The sequence below is a fragment of the Pinus tabuliformis genome, chromosome Q, assembly GCF_031772625.1.
Source record: "Pinus tabuliformis cultivar Carrire ecotype Pingquan chromosome Q, CPIR1, whole genome shotgun sequence".
NCBI lineage: Eukaryota > Viridiplantae > Streptophyta > Pinopsida > Pinales > Pinaceae > Pinus > Pinus tabuliformis.
In genome coordinates this window covers 1,020,687,122-1,020,702,939 of record NC_142296.1, presented here as the reverse complement: position 1 = coordinate 1,020,702,939, position 15,818 = coordinate 1,020,687,122, and the positions used below count along the sequence as shown (strand labels likewise).

At 41.7% G+C, this 15,818-nt stretch overlaps 1 protein-coding gene across 16 annotated transcripts in view; it reads right to left on the bottom strand.

Annotated features, from left to right (window-relative positions):
* The window catches only part of LOC149222965 (uncharacterized), a 380,581-nt gene that overhangs the window by 177,252 nt on the left and 187,511 nt on the right, over positions 1 to 15,818 (bottom strand). The window lies entirely within an intron of this gene.

Genomic DNA, 15,818 nt, shown 5'->3' with positions numbered 1-15,818 from the left:
AAGCTTCCAAGATATTTAGACAAGATAAATTCCAATATGCCAAGGATTCAGTGCAACCATAAACCAATAATGGAAAAAGAGAACAAGAGCTATTATCCAATGATTCATTTTGAGATTAGCAATGTTTTTTAGACAATTAGATGCTCAACACAATAATGCCAATTAGATTTCTCAATGCCAATAACTTTAGGTAACAAGTAGATCAAGATGCCCAAAGAAACTTGAAACATTCAACATAATGCAACTTGAGATTAGAGTGCAATAGTGAATGAGCTTGTTAGTTCTAAACTTTATTAAGTTATGAACTCACAAGAAACACACAATATTAGCTCCACAAAAATACAAGCAACTCCTTATACAATGAGCAACTAGATCATAGGTAAAAGTAAACCTTTTGTGCTACTTATGTTCTTATGATACATAGTGACATAAATGAGCAATTATAACAGCAGTAAGATGATGCATGACAACAAAAGATTACTTGTATTTAGAGAACTCTTAGATGAAAACTTGAGATGCTAATATGTAAGTGAAACAAGCTATTATCAGATCACTTTTCAAAATGCCAATTGTCTCAATGTATTAGGCCTTTTAATGACGCAAATGGCACTGTTAGATCAGACTTTAGCATGCAGAGATAACAGTCACCAAACTATTAGATCTACATCGAATGATGAATGCCCAACTCATGCAACGATCAATTAATGAATCTATGTGACTTGTTAATGAGTTTATGCCACTTGCATGGATTATTTACCACTGTTATGAATGATTTATGTTGACTGTAATAGAACAGTGAATATGAGAGGGTTTAGATATCAAACCCTTGAACTTAAGGCCTTGAAGAGAATTACCTAGCACTTTCAAAATTTTCCAATGGCTATGGCACCTGTAAACACAAATTTTCAACCCAAGATCTCCGCAAAAAACACACCATCTTCAACTCAGAAATTTGATATTCAAACGTTTCCAACAGAACAGTGACTTCACACTAGCATTTACAAAATTACATCAGATTCAGATCATCCTAAGATGTCTAATAGAAGTAAAATGTCTTCTATTTATAGAGAAATTCCTCCAAGTAGAAAATAACAGCTAGTTGGCTTGATCTCCATCAAAATAATCTCGATTGTCGATAAATCCTTGATCAACTTTTAATCTCTTCCCTCGAAAATAATTATTTTTGAGGAATTTTCGAATTTCTCATTAAAACCATTTTTTATTAGTTCAAAAATAATCATTTTGAGCTAATTTCCTCAAAAAAAATGACTTTCACTTAACCACCAAGGTCCAAGGGTCCAAATTTTCTTCAAATTTCCAATATTCCCTTGGTGTGGGACCTCCAAAAATTCATTTCTTTTAGACCCACGAATTTTTCTACTTGGAAAAATTAATTTCTCTAACATTCTAATTTTGACTCTAAATTAATTAATTTTATGTCTTGGGATTTAAGTTTATTTTTGCCAGAAAGATTAATTAATTGACTCATGAGGGGATTAATTGTTTTTCCACCCTCAAATATTTTATCCATGGTGTTTAAGTATGAGGGACTATGCACTAAAATATTTTTACTTAAGATTTTACAAATTCAACCCTCAAAGGGGGATACCCGTTTGTTATAGACCTTCAAAATATTTACCAAATTCTGCGACACAATATGATCTAGTCAACCAAATGATTTGTAATAAAATAATTTAGCCAATTAGCTTAAATTATTCTCAAATCACTTTTAGAATAGACTCGACTAAATCACTAGGGCTCACCTAAGACCTTGACGATAAATTTCACCCTAGCTTTGGGGTGAGGCTGGAGGGAAAAAACTCTATCAATCATTAGTGTTTAGAAACACAGATAATCAGTGAGACGAAAAACCTCCAAGGATGAAATTCATTACCAAAACAATAGGCTTACTAGCATTTACATTACAAATTTGCAGAATCAGTTTACAATGACATAAAAAAGTCATACACAGCTGGTTGATGATCTTGACTTTGAAAAAAATTCCTTCAAGACTTTGGGTCTTGCTTCCTTCTGAAAAGTTGAAAAATTGGGTGCAATAGGCTTTAGATTTCCGCCCTACCTTTAGGGGGCTGAAATTTAGAAGGAGAAAATAATGGAAAAAGAGGAGTTTGATCACCAAAATCCTTGGACTAGTGCCTAGTCCTTTGGACAATGGAGTCTTGAGATGCTTGAGATAAGATAAAACATCTTCTAAGGAGGCTTGAAATCGATCCCCTAGGTACCAATTTCAAACATTTACCCTCTTCATGATATAATGGAGTTTCATGAAGAATTCAAAGACATTATTTCATTAGGAACATTCATTGAATGCCTTGCATTGGATAACATATGCAATACTCTACTAGAAAAGCTTTCCAAATTTAATCTTCAACAATTCGGGCACAAATTTGCATATTCTATAGCAGCAATTCCATATAGTAAACAATTTTCAAAGAGAAAATCCTTCAACATTAAGCACTTACGAAGAGACATGCAATATATCCATCCTTAATTCAAGAAGAAGCTCCAAAGAAGAAAAGTGAATCATCTTCTACACATTGAAATGCATAAAAGGAGTCTCCAATAGCTCCAAAGAAAAAGTGTGAATTCTTTAACAAGAGAACCAATCCAAGTGTGATGATCATCTCTCACAATTGAAAGTGAGTTCTATTTATATGAGACCTTAGAGGTCAAATTATTAGCCTAAGGGGCCCTAACATTATAAAAATGTGCAAAATAAAAGCCTTGGTCACAAGTTGACCAAGTAGTTTTTTCATATGGGGACTCCCTTCTAGATTTGGGCCTTTGAGCTCAAAGTATTGTTACCTCCCTAGGTAGGAGTGGTTAATAAACAACCCTATTAGGTGTTCCCAACCCCTAAGGGGAAAGCAAGTACAAAATACATACTTCAAGTGATAGGGAGCATGCGAATAATGATGAGATGGATGAGGACACAAGGTTCTCAAGGCCAAATGTCATGGGTATAAGGGTGGCAATTATAGTGGGAGAAACAGTGGATACATGAGTTACCCCGGCCTTTGTTTCTCCAACCATTCTTCATTTGCCTTCTTCCATTTCTTGATTTTATTTTGTATTATTGCTTGGGACTCCACGACATGAGAGCATGTTGCGTATGATGTAAGCAGTTATTACACCCTTAAGGTGGAGTTGTTCATTGCCCACCAGGGGTTGGGATGTGCATGGGTTCCTAATGATGTGGGGGCACTCATAGGCCCTAGGAATCAGGGTGATGGCCATAATGATATGTTGAAGAATCTAGAGCAATTAGGTTTAGTATGATTCTCCCTGACCTGATAACAATTCGTGGCGTCTTTTCACTTTTCTTGTTAGCTTAATCTTCTTCTTATTATTAATGCATGTGTGTGTACTTCATCAAACTGCTATCAAAAACATAAGAACAATAACTCAAGATGTTGGCTCTCTGCCAGGGCCAAAACCTCTCTTCTCTTGAGAGGAAAACCCTTTAGTAAGTTTCTCTTATTGAACCTTCTTGTTGATTAATACCAAACCCTAGACTCTTGACTAGAATGTCCTCCAAGCACAAGTCAAGTCTTTCCTCTTTTCTGCACTATGTTTCCCGGCACATGGACTTCCTCCTTCCGGCACTTTGCTCCCTAGCACTTAGTCATTTTCTTCACTGCTTTGTCTAGAGATAAACCTAAGCTATGTTAGCTTCTTGATGAGATATTCTTCTTCCTTCCTCCCCAGCACTTAGTCATTTTCTTCACTGCTTTGTCTAGAGATAGACCTAAACTATGTTAGCTTCTTGATGAGATATTCTTATTCCTTCCTTCGAGATGTTCTTCACTTAAAAAGACACCCTTCTCTTAATCCAACGAAACTCTTCTTGAAGCCTAGGTGTATGATTGTACAACTAACCTAGTTTTACCACGTGTGATACGTACCCTAGAGAAATAGGGTTCCTTTCTTTTGCTAGAGAGATAGGCTTCTTCACTTTACTTGGGAAGCCTTGTAAGCCTAGTTTCAAGCCCAAACAACACTAGTTAATGGATTTTTTGTCCCTGCTGTCATACCCGCATATTTAACCATCTTTTCTTTGCACGTGTGACTGTTTCTAGCCCTAGAAACAGTCCTCTTCACTTCGGTTTTTCTCCTCCTTCCTTCGCTGCACCAGGGGACCTATTCTTCATCCTTCGTTACCCTTTCTCATGCATGTTTTCTTCGCAGATTTCAGAACTACTTGGTTGACGTTGTAATGGAGTGGACAGCCTCTATATATAGAGGATTGTCCCTCCTTTTAGGCTGACTTGAAAATTGTTTGCAAGCCGACTTGTTATGCTTACTTTTGATGGCTTTTTTTGTTGTGTCATATACATGGAGGAGACTCTTTAATAGTGCCTTTGCTTTGGAGGAGACTTGACTTTGCTTGGAGGAGTATTCTTTGACTTCTATACAAACATATACATGATGCAACATGCCCTTAAGGTCTTCAACATTTTCTTTTGACTATTTGACTCACCTATAGCACTTTAACTTGTGCTAGACCTATTTCAATGAGCAAGAAACTCATTGACATATATTATAAAAATAATATTTATTTTCTTGAATAAATACAAATATCAAAAGTACCTTTATGAAGACCGAACCTAGTTACATTTCCTTAAACATGATAAACGGTAGAGCTCATGTTTGGCTTTTGCCCACGTGCTATTTTTAATGTCTTGGCCATCTTTTGCATTTTATAATAATCTGTTTTTTGTTCCTTGCTTGTGGCCATGATATTCTTTTAACTTTCTTTTAGCTAGATCGACATTCAGGACAATGTTTCCAGGCCCAACCCTGTTAAAATTGGCAACTAGGGCCAAACGCCATGTGGGTCATATTATTAATGGAAGATGATATTTTTCTTGGATCCCTCTCATCGAGAGGTGTACGATTGATCTAAAGATCATCCGATTCTGATAAGTATTCATGGAGATATGAATTTATTTGTGTTATGGGACAATTCGTCAAGGTCGGCCAACAACCAAATAAACCCCTCTTGTGCTCAACGTTTTAGTATAAATAGAGGTGGCCTTCAAGTCATTTCAACACACTTGGGATCTCTTCCTCTCTACATGTCTTTGGGTTTTAGTAGGAGGAGAGATCCTAAGGGATAACGCTGCCCTAATCCAGAGGGAAGAAGTCGGAACTGCTAGAACTGTCAGGAAAAGCCGGAACTATGGGGAATAGTCAGAATTGCCAGAACTGTCGGGAACTGCTGGAACTGTCGAGAATAGCCAGAATCGCTGGAATTGTCGGAACTGTCGAAACTGATAGGAATAGCCGAAACTGCCAGGAAAAGTCGGAACTGTCGGGAATAGTCGAAATTGTCGAAATTGTTGGAACTGTCGGAACTGTCGAGAATAGTCTGAACTGCCGGGAATAGCCGGAATTGCCGAAACTGCCAAAACTGCCGGGAACTATCGGAACAGGCAGGAAAGCTGACGCAGAGGGTAGAAGTCGAAACTGTCGGGAACAGCCGGAACTGTCGGAACTGTCGGGAACAACCGAAATTGCTGGAACTGCCGGGAATAGCCGAAATTGCTAGAACTGTCGGGAACAGCAGAAACTGTCGGAACTGTCGGAACAGCTAGAGCATCTATCTCCGAAAGAGAGCAGCATGCAAGGGACAACTAACTAACATTGGGACAGTTGTATGGTACTTAGCAGCAAATACACCAAGCATGCAATGTTACATATAGCATGCAACAACAAGCATGCAAAGAACAACACGCATGCTAGGGACAACAAGCAAGCAAGATGCAGCCAGCACATAGGTCAGTATGGAAACATGGTGCAGCAATGGCACATAACGCAGTACAGTGATGTGTACAGTCATGATTAATGAAGCATGATGAGATGCAACATAGTGATGATGGGTGCAGCACAGTGAGTTGCAGCATGATGACGAAATGCAGCACAACGATAGGTGAAGTAGTCACCTTGGAGAATCAGTTGAAGCAGCATGTCTTCAACTGATCTCATGTATCATCTTCTTAGAGATGATCTATGCTCTTATCTAGATAAGTCAAAGTGTTGACTTCTGTTGTAAACGTACTATCTCTCTCTCTCTTTGCTGAACTATTGAAGAACATATAAGAAGAATTGACCAAGGGTTTCCCCACATTGGGATTTGTCCCTGGCTAGCACCACATCTTGTGTCCTCTTGTCTTGGCTTGTCTTCTGCGATTTATGTTTATGTTCTATCTACAGTTTACTTTAATGCTGATGTGATTACTAATCTAGAAAAGATATTGAGCTAATTGTGAAAATTGAAATAAATTGCTCTAATTACAGAACACACCTAAAATTTAACATGGTATCAGAGTTGAGGTGAAGACAATGCCCAAGCAAGAGTGAGAGAAATCACCGAAGACAATTGGGAAAGGACAAAAGGATCAGTGGATTCCTCGTCCCTCTTCAAATTCACCAAGGGTGAAGTCGAAGCAGAGAATATTATCAAAATGGCGCAGCAGAAGTTTTTGATGGCCTACCTAAAGATCACTTCATTGGGAAGTCTGGATCTAAGGGTGGAAGGAAAGGCAGATGCCTTGGTTGCAATAAGTTCGGCCATTATGTGAAGGAGTGTCCAAATGGCAGAGACACATATCTTGATGAAGATAACAATCATTCCAGGGACATCTTCAATGATCAAAGGAATGGCAGGTAATGCAAGTCATCAAGGAAATGGCCGACTCTTCAAAGAAAGCAAGGAAACCAAGGAATGAAGAATCGAATGTTGTTTTTGATAAGATAAAGAAGTGTTATCTTGTTTGGCCCTATCCTTCAGATTCTTTGGGAATCTGGCTTATTGATTGTAGTGCTTCAAGGCACTTCATCGGATAGAAGGGTGCACTCTCTAATTTGGTAGAGATGGAAACAATCGTGGGATTATACTTGGAGCCGATGCCACCTATCCCAGAAAGGGTGTAGGGAATGTTACCCCTCAATTGAATGAGGGTAACTTGATTCATTTACAAAATCTCTTTTATGTACCTGATCACAAGAAGAACCTAGTGTCTATTTCAGCAATGGAAGTCGAAGGTTACAGGGTGGCACTCATCGATGGAAAGATACGTGTTTGAAAATAGAATTTTCAAAGATGTTTTTGAATTCAGGGATGTATAAAGTTGCAGGAAGTCCACTGGGGACCATGTCCAATGACACATAGCACCAGAGGTCTGTGAGTCAAATGGTGACGGATGCCTGAATTCAAAAAGAGCATGAAAGTACATGTCTGAGATGTACCGAAGGAAAATATTACAAGGGGACCATTCCCCTCATGTAGCAGGTCCACAAGTTTAGAACAACCCTAGGGGTTTGAGATTGATGATCAGGAATCTCACGTATGTAGGTGGAAGACATCCCTCTATGGCTTGAAGCAAAACTCCTCGGGCGTAGTATGAGAGGATTGATAGCTGTCAGATGAAGCTGAGATTCACTAAGAGTGAAGTCGATCCAAACCATTGTTTGAGGGTTGTGGATGATAGACCTCTCATACTAGCACCTTATGAGGACGACCTATTTCTGACAGGTGCAGACCCTCTCATTTGCAGAAGCAAGAGGGAGTTGGATTCCGGATGTGGAATGATAAACTGCAAACCTATGACTACCTTGAGGATCTTAACTTTCAGAAGTTATATGGTAGTGATGTCAGACCAGATTTAGGAAATGCCTCTGAGTTTCATTAACTCATTTGCGTTGATGTTCTTGGTGAACTTCCATCCGGAAATATGTTTTGTAGTTAGCATGGTGAGGTCATATTTGGTTGAGCCTCATGGGATTGGTGCCAAGAATCTTCTGAGATATCTTCGAGGCACAATCTCTCATGGATTGAGATACACTGCCAGAAATATGAAACTGCATGATTATTCGAATGTTGACTGGGCAGCCAGTGTGGAGGATCACTAGAGCACTTCTCAGTGCTAGTTCTCTTTGGATTCTGCTTCATATCATGGATGAGTAGGAAGCAGAGGTCGGTTGCTATCAGCACTGCCGAGATCGAATACATAGCTACGAGTATGATCTCGTGTGAAGTTTCTTGGTTGCAGAAGCTCTTAAGTGAGCTGTTTGTACACATGATGAATAACATTGTGATTCTCTGTGACAACCAGAGGGGGGATTCGATTATTGAGGAATCTCGTATTCAATGATTGCTCCAGCAGATAGACATCAGATACTGCCTTATCTGGGATATGGTAACTCGATGAGCAAGGAGGCTCCATCACATTGAGACTAATGTACAGGTCGCAGACATTTTGTTAAAGCCCCGGGGAAAGGTCAAATCTGTGACTTTCCAGAACGACTTGGAGTCATTGAGAGACCTTCCTATAAGGGTCATGCATGTTGCATGCATTGAGCTCTAGGAGATCTGGGGGCTTGGGGTACTTAATGGAGCAACATACGACCACAGGGCGACTCACCCTCCCTTAGTGGTGCGCTATGTACAAGATAATAGGTTCAACCTTCCCTTGTGATACCCCGTGGCGATTGTGGAACAAGATGATTAGTTCTCCTGTGGGTCGGGATGATTAGTTCTCCTATGGGCCAGGATGATTAGTTCTCCTGTGGGTCATGATGATTAGTTCTCCTGTGGCAACTGTGGAACAGGATGATTAGTTCTCCTCTAGGCACGGATGATTAGTTCTCCTGTGGGCCGGGATGATTAGTTCTCCCATGGCAACTATGGAACAGGATGATTAGTTCTCTTGTGGGTCGGGATGATTAGTTCTCCCGTGTTAACTGTGAAATAGGATTATTAGTTCTCCTGTGGGCCGGGATGATTAGTTCTCCCGTGGCAACTGTGAAACACGATGATTAGTTCTCTTGTGGGCCGGGATGATTAGTTCTCCCGTGGTGACTGTGGAGCAGGATGATTCGTTCTCCTGTGGACAGGATGATTAGTTCTCCTGTCGAGGCATCCTACCCATGCAGTCTGGGACTCATGGGAAGTACCTCTCATCTGATCAATGAGCAGGGAAATGGGATTAGGGACCATAGTAGTACTATCGATGGACACATCGATGTATCTACTGTACTCCCTATGCTAGGATGACATCCATTGATCCGGGATCAGTATGAGTGGTTTGAGACACTGTCTTGTGATATTGATCTGGGATCAATAAAACTGACTGCGGGCTAGTAAGAGTGATGTGACACACTCTCTTAAGATGAAAGTGACTTTGGGTCAGTAGAGAATGGTATGAGACATTCTCGATCAATTCTTCTTCTTCATGGTTCAGCGGAGCAAAGCAATGCAGGGCACTGTTGGCAGAGATAATACAGTCGGACATATGGATCAGCGGATGGAGTTCTCCCTAGTTGAGAGGGAGTGTTAAAATTGGCAACTAGGGCCAAACTCCATGTGAGTCATCTTATTAATGGAAGCTGATATTTTTCTTGGATCCCTCTCATCAAGAGGTGTAGGATTGATCTAAAGATCATCCGATTTCGATAAGTACTCATGGAGATATGAATTTATTTGTGTTATGGGACAATTTGTCAAGGTCGGCCAACAACCAAATAAACCCCTCTTGTGCTCAGCATTTTAATATAAATAGAAGTGGCCTTCAAGTCCTTTCAACACACTTGGGATCTCTTCCTCTCTACTTGTCTTTGGGTTTTAGTAGGAGTAGAGATCCTAAGGGATAATGCTACCCTAATCCAGAGGGCAGAAGCCGAAACTGCCAGAACTGCCAAGAATAACCGAAAATGTCAGAACTGCCGGGAACTGTCGGGAATAGCCGGAATTGTTGGAACTGCCGGAACTGTCGGGAATAGGCAGAGCTGTCGGAATTGCCAAAATTGCTGGAACTGTCGGAACTGCCGAGAATAGTTGGAACTGCCAAGAAAAGTCGGAACTGCCGGGAATAACCAAAATTGTCGGAATTTCCGAAACTGCTGGGAACTGCCGGAACTGCCGGGAATAGCCGAAATTGCCGAAACTACCGGAACTGTCGGGAACTCCCGAAACAAGCAGGAAAGCTGACGCAGAGGGCAGAAACCGAAACTGCCAAGAATAGTCGGAATTGCCGGAACTGCCAAAACTGTCGGGAATAACCGGAATTGCCGGAATTGTCGGAACTGTCGGGAATAGCCGGAATTGCCAGCACTATTGGGAACTGCCGAAACTTCCAGAACATCCAGATCATTTGTCACCGAAGGAGAGCAGCATGCAAGGGACAACTAACTAACATTGGGACAGTTGTATGGTACTTAGCAGCAAATACACCAAGCATGCAATGTTACAGCTAGCATGCAAGGGATAGCTAGCATGCAACAGCAAGCATGCAAAGGACAACAAGCATGCTAGGGAAAGCAAGCATGCTAGGGACAACAAGCAAGCAAGATGCAGCCAGCACATAGGTCAATATGGCAACATGGTGCAACAATGGCACATAATGCAGTATAGTGATGGGTACAGTCATGATTAATGAAGCATGATGAGATGCAACATAGTGATGATGGGTGCAGCACGGTGAGGTGCAACATGATGACGAAATGCAGCACAATCATAGGTGAAGGTGTCACCTTGGAGAATCAGTTGAAGCAGCATGTCTTCAACTGATCTCATCTATCATCTTCTTAGAGATTATCTATGCTCTTATCTAGATAAGTCAAAGTGTTGACTTTTGTTGTAACTGAACTCTCTCTCTCACTTTGCTCAACTATTGAAGAACATATAAGAAGAATTGACCAAGGGTTTCCCCACATTGGGGTTTGTCCCTGGCTAGTGCCACATCTTGTGTCCTCTTGTCTTGGCTTATCTTCTGCGATTTATGCTTATGTTCTATCTGCAGTTTACTTTAATAATAATGTGATTGCTAATCTGGAAAAGATATTGAGCTAACTATGAAAATTGAAATAAATTGCTCTGAGCATAGAACATACCTAAAATTTAACATGGTATCAGAGCTGAGGTGAAGACAATGCCCAAGCAAGTGTGAGAGCAATCACCGAAGACAGTTGGGAAAGGACAAAAGGCTCAGTGGATTCCTCATCCCTCTTCAAATTCACCGAGGGTGAAGTCGAAGCAGAGAATATTATCACAATGGCGCAGCAGAAGTTTTTGATGGCCTACCTAAAGATCACTTCATTGGGAAGTCCGAATCTAAGGGTGGAAAGAAAGGCAGATGCCTTGGTTACAATAAGTTCGGCCATTATGTGAAGGAGTGTCTGAATGGCAGAGGCACATCTCTTGGTGAAGATAACAATCATTCCAGGGACATCTTCAATGATAAAAGGAATGACAAGTAATGCAGGTCATCAAGGAAATGGCTGACTCTTCAAAGAAAGCAAGGAAACCCAGGAATGAAGAATCAAATGTTATTTTTGATAAGATAAAGAAGCGTTATCTTGTATTGGCCCTCTCCTTCAGATTCTTTTGGAATCTGGCTTATTGATTGTAGTGCTTCAAGGCACTTCATTGGATAGAAGGGTGCACTCTCTAATTTGGTAGAGATGGAAACAATCGTGGGATTATACTTGGGGCCGATGCCACCTATCCCAAAAAGGCTGTAGGGAATGTTACCCCCCAATTGAATGAGGTTAACTCGATTCATTTACAGAATCTCTTTTATGCACCTGATCACAAGAAGAACCTAGTGTCCATTTCAGTAATGGAAGTCAAAGGTTACAAGGTGGCACTCATCGATGGAAAGGTACGTGTTTGAAAATAGAATTTTCAAAGATGTTTTTGAGTTCAGGGTTGTATCAAGTTGCAGGAAGTCCACTGGGGACCACGTCCATTGACACATAGCGTTGGAGGTCTATGAGTTAGATGGTGACAGGGATGCCTGAATTCAAAAAGAGCATGAAAGTACATGTCTGAGATGTACCGAAGGAAAATCTTACAAGGGGACCATTCCCCTCATGTAGCAGGTCCACAGGTTTGGAACAACCTGAGGAGTTTGAGATTGATGATCGGGAATCTCACGTATGTAGGTGGAAGAAATCCCTCTATGGCTTGAAGCAAAACTCCCCGAGCGTAGTATGAGAGGATTGATAGCTGTCAGATGAAGCTGAGATTCACTAAGAGTGAAGATGATGTCGGACCAAATTTGGGAAGTGCCTCTGAGTTTCATAAACTCATTCACGTTGATGTTCTTGGTGAACTTCCGTCCAGAAATATGTTTTGTAGTTAGCATGGTGAGCTCATATTTGGTTGAGCCTCACTGGATTGGTGCCAAGAATCTTCTGAGATATCTTCGAGTCACAATCTCTCATGGATTGAGATACACTGCCAGAAATATGAAACTTCATGATTATTCGAATGTTGACTAGGCAGCCAGTGTGGAGGATCACTAAAGCACTTCTCAACATTGGTTCTCTTTGGAATCTGCTTCAATATCATGGATGAGTAGGAAGCAGAAGTCAGTTGCTATAAGCATTGTTGAGACCGAATACATAGCTACGAGTATGATCTCGTGTGAAGTTGCATGGTTGCAGAAGCTCTTAAGTGAGTTGTTTGTACACATGATGAATACCACTGTGATTCTCTGTGACAACCGGAGGGGGGATTCGATTATTGAGGAATCCCGTATTCGATGATTGCTCTAGCAGATAGACCTCAGATACTGCCTTATCTGGGATATGGTAAGTCGATGAGCTAGGAGGCTCCATCACATTGAGACTGATGTACAGGTCATAGACATTTTGTCAAAGCCCCAAGGAAAGGTCAAATCTGTGACTTTCCCAAATGACTTGGAGTCATCGAGAGACCTTCTTATAAGGGTCCTGCATTTTTCATGCAATGAGCTCTGGGAGCTCTGGGGGGATTGGGGTACTTACTGGAGCAACATACGACCACAGGTTGACTCACCCTCCCCTAGTGGTGCGCTATGTACAGGATGACAGGTTCAACCTCCCCTGTGATACCCCGTGGAGACTGTGGAACAAGATGATTAGTTCTCCTGTGGGCCGGGATGATTAGTTCTTCTGTGAAACAGGATGATTAGTTCTCCTGCGGGCCGGGATTATTAGTTCTCCTGTGGCAACTATGGAATAGGATGATTAGTTCTCTTGTGGGCCAGGATGATTAGTTCTCCCGTGGCAACTGTGGAACGGGATGATTAGTTCTCCTGTGGGTCGGGATGATTATCTCTTTCGTGTTAACTGCGAAACAGGATGATTAATTATCCTGTGGGCCAGGATGATTAGTTCTCTCGTGGCAACTGTGAAACAGGATGATTAGTTTTCCTATGGGCCGGGATGATTAGTTCTCCCATGGCGACTATGGGGCAGGATGATTCGTTCTCTTGTGGACAGGATGATTAGTTCTCCTGTCGAGGTATCCTACCCATGCAGTCTGGGATTCATGGGAAGTACCTCTCATCTGATCAATGAGCACGGAAATGGGGTTAGGGACCATAGTAGTACTATCGATGGACGCATCGATGTATCTATCGTACTCCCTATGATAGGATGACCTCCATTAATCTGGGATCAGTATGAGTGGTTTGAGACTCTCTCTTGTGATATTGATCTGGGATCAATAAAACTAACTCGGGCCAGTAAGAATGATGTGACACACTCTCTTCAGATGAAACTGACTTCGGGTCAGTAGAGAATGGTATGAGATATTCTCAATCAATTCTTCTTCTTCATGATTCAGCAAAGCAGAGTAGTGCAGGGCACTGATGGCAAAGATAGTACAGTCAGACGTATGGATCAGCGGATGGAGTTCTCCCTAGTTGAGAGGGAATGTTAAAATTGGAAACTAGGGCCAAACTCCATGTGGGTCATCTTATTAATGGAAGTTGATATTTTTCTTGGATCCCTCTCATCGAGAGGTGTAGAATTGATCTAAAGATCATCCGATTCCGATAAGTATTCATGGAGATATGAATTTATTTGTGTTATGGGACAATTCGTCAAGGTCGGCCAAAAACCAAATAAACCTCTCTTGTGCTTAGCTTTTTAGTATAAATAGAGGTGGCCTTCAACTCATTTCAACACACTTGGGATCTCTTCCTCTCTACATGTCTTTGGGTTTTAGTAGGAGGAGAGATCCTAAGGGATAACGCTGCCCTAGTCTAGAGGGTAGAAGGCGGAAGTGCCAGAACTGTCGGGAAAGCCGCAACTGCCGAAACTGCTGGGAATAGCCGGAATTGCTAGAACTGTAGGGAACTGCCAAAACTGTCGGGAATAGTCGGAATAGCCGGAATTGCCAAAACTGCCAGGAATAGCCGGAACTGTCGGGAAAAGCCGGAACTGCCAGTAATAGCCGGAATTCCCAGAACTGCTGGAACTGCCAGGAAAAGCCGGAACTGTCGAAACTGCCTGGAAAAGTCGGAATTACCGAAACTGTTAGGAACTTCCAGAACTGCCAGGAATAGCCAGAATTGCCAAAACTGTCGGAACTGCTGGGAACTGCCGGAACAAGCAAGAAAGCTGACGCAGAGGGCAGAAGCCGGAACTGCTGGGAACAGCCAGAATTGTCGGAACTGCCTGAACTGCCGAGAAGAATCGGAATTGTCGGAACTGCCGAGAATAGCCGGAATTGTCGGAACTGTTAGGAACAGCCGGAACTACCAAAGCATCTGTCTCCGCAGGAACAGCCGGAACTGCCAAAGCATCTGTCTCCGAAGGAACAGCCGGAACTGCCGAAACAGCCGGAACTGCCGAAACAGCCAGAGCATCTGTCTCCGAAGGAAAGCAGCATGCAAGGGACAACTAACTAACATTGGGACAGTTGTATGGTACTTCGCAGTAAATACACCAAGCATGCAATGTTACAGCTAGCATGCAACAGCAAGCATGCAAAGGACAACAAGCATGCTAGGGACAACAAGCAAGCTAGGGACAACAAGCATGCTAGGAGCAACAAGCAAGCAAGATGCAGCCAGCACATAGGTCAATATGGCAACATGGTGCAGCAATGGCACGTAATGCAGTACAATGATGGGTACAGTCATGATTAATGAAGCATGATGAGATGCAACATAGTGATGATGGGTGCAGCATGGTGCACCACAGTGAGGTGCAGCATGATGACGAAATGCAGCACAATGATAAATGAAGAAGTCACCTTGGAGAATCAATTGAAGCAGCATGTCTTCAACTGATCTCATGTATCATCTTCTTAGAGATGATCTATGCTCTTATCTAGATAAGTCAAAGTGTTGACTTCTATTGTAAACATACTATCTCTCTCTCTCTTTGTTGAACTATTGAAGAACATATAAGAAGAATTGATCAAGGGTTTCCCCATATTGGGGTTTGTCCCTGGCTAGAGCCACATCTTGTGTCCTCTTGTCTTGGCTTGTCTTCTGCGATTTATGTTTATGTTCTATCTGCAGTTTACTTTAATGCTGATGTGATTGCTAATCTGGAAAAGATATTGAGCTAACTGTGAAAATTGAAATAAATTGCTCTAAGCATAGAACATACCTAAAATTTAACAAGGGGAGGGGGTGTGCCAGTGCCTTGTAGACTCAGTGATCATGTGGACCCAAAGAGGGAAGAGATGAAATATGGTTTGTAATGTGAGGGGAGTGAAAAATGTGGAATGAAAGAATGGGACCGCGCTACCAAAATAAAGGTTTCCCAAGTAGTTCCCTTCCTAAAGCTATAAGCCAATATGGGAGATCCCACAAGACTAGGGTTAAGGATTAACCCCCCATTAAGATGAGGAAAAAAGACTCCGATCAAAACCCACCCTTCTTTCAAGTCACCCAATAATCCATGCCCATAATGCCCAATGAAAAACAAGCATAAGCACTCAATTGCACAATAAAAAACATACCTTCCGGGCTGGAGTGTCCACCTTTGAACATATGCTCTCAACAAATGGG